The sequence below is a fragment of the Colias croceus genome, chromosome 15 (assembly GCF_905220415.1).
Source record: "Colias croceus chromosome 15, ilColCroc2.1".
NCBI classification, from domain to species: domain Eukaryota; kingdom Metazoa; phylum Arthropoda; class Insecta; order Lepidoptera; family Pieridae; genus Colias; species Colias croceus.
The window spans coordinates 4227746-4230011 of NC_059551.1; positions in this window are offsets into that span (position 1 = coordinate 4227746).

Sequence of the window (2266 nt, forward strand, 5' to 3'; positions counted from 1 at the left end):
TCGAATGCTGTTTGCTGTAGCATGTACCTTTTACCAAGTTGACAGTCAGTGTCACCAGCCAGTATTAAATCATTAAATGTTACAGTAATTGTAATAAACTTCCGATGATGTTTGGAATAATATATGTATCACGGTGCAGACGATCGTCCCGGAATCAGAGCTTTTTGACATGTCACGCCATGGATTTCTATAATTTTCCCGGATCAAGTCGTATCCGTACCAGATAAAGATGAATATGTATCGAGAGCATGGATTTCCCCATTCTTTCCAAGTGTGACTTGAAGCAGGACTTTAAAAACGCGGAATTGTTTCTATTACTTATAATTGCTGTAGAATAGGTATATTGAGTGACTGGAATTACATTGGCTAAATAAAACCATATAAATTTTGCACGTACGACGATATTTACAAAGTTGAAATATCTGTTCTAGTATCTGAAAATTAATTGTATCTGTGAATTAATTAAATATGCAATGGTTAATAAAGTGGTGTCGAAACTTGGACGCATATTCAAAGAGCAAGAGTCTAGTAACCTTTGAAATACTTAACAGCCTGAATACCTAGTGTCTTTAAATTTGAAACATGTAGGGTCATTGCGCCTGTTCGCGTCCACCTGCCTATTCGCGTCCATTTTGCGGATATCTTTTAGAAAATTCGCGAAAATAAGTATACTTTCTGTAAAATTGTAATAAGAAAAATTTCCGATAATACCTCAATGTATAAGAGACATGCACTCATATTCAAAATATGCCTGTGCACCGCCTATCCTATTTTAAAAAAATATTTAATTTTGGCTATTAAACGAGAAAGCTAAAACGCGCGGGATTTTGAGAAAAAAATAGTGCGCAGCGTCGCGTTTGACGGTAAGTATCTTATTGTTAAATGTGAATTTTTGAATATGTAACTGTTTCTTTACTTTGCTAACAAAACATGGAATAGTATGGATTATGAATCAGCTTATTTATTTTACAATTAATAGCTAAAATAAGGTGGACGCGAATTACTACACCGAATTTGCACAACTTCCATTTTGCGTCCACGGTGGGCGCAAACTATACCTATAGTGCATAACAATAGAACATATTGCGTCCACATTGTTTTTCATTACGTAGCAATGAATTGTTTGTTAAAATATGTAATTTAAAATAGATTGTAAATTTTTGACTGAGACCACAAGTTGATAATTTAAATTTTCATTCAAATTAGCAAATTTTTATGCTATTTTTTTTCATTTTAAAATGGGTATTCTAAGAATGAGACTAGTATCTTTGAGAATGAGAGTCAATAGGTAAGTCTGTGGTTAAGAAAATAATATAAACAAAAAGAAATTTAATTCATTAGGAACTATTAAATAACGTTTATAATATAACGTTGTTTTTTGTTAATTTTTAGTTCTATTAATGATGAGAAGATAAATATAAATAAGTTTTTCCAGTTTCCTTATAGTGAATTATATTAATAATAATGTTGATTTTAGGGTTCCGAACCTCAAAAGGAAAAACCGGAATCCTTGTAGGATCACTTTTATATCCGTCCGACTATATGTCCGTCTGCCGGTCTGTCTTTCTGTCAAGTCCCTTTTTCTCAGTAACGCGTTCAGGTATAAAGCTGAAATTTATACTGAATACTCAAGTCTACGGTCCCTTGAAGCAGTGAAAAAATCAAACTTATAAGCCAAAGAATTCAAAAGATACAGCCGTTTATGCTTCAAATTTTCGCAAATTTCGACATTCGCTAGGGAATCAAAACCTACAGGGTTATTTACGTGAACACAGACACTTAAAGTTTGGTACGAAGCAACGTTTTATAGCACGAATAAGGGAAATATTGAAAAAAATAATCATTAACAGTTAAAACATATGAAAAAAAAAGCAGGTTAATACGGAACCCTCGGTGTGCGAGTCCCACTCGCATTTGGCCGGTTTTTATTAAATAACTATATTCGTAAATAAATAATTTATTAAAATCTAATTTTTATTTGCATTTATCTGATAAAATATCACCCAATACACTCTAAATTCCTTTTCTAAGCTGGTGGACGCGAACTGGTCCACGGGTGGACGCAAACTGGAATTTTTGGACGCGAACTGGGTAAAACGCCTAATTCTGCTATTTGTCTAGATAAATAAAAACCACATGATATTTCCAACACAATTGAAAGTAAATCTTATAATAGACTATGTAATGAACACGTTACATAAATTTTGGGTTGAAATTTATTCTGGAACATTTTTATTTTCTACTTCAAACTTTCCAACTGCACTAA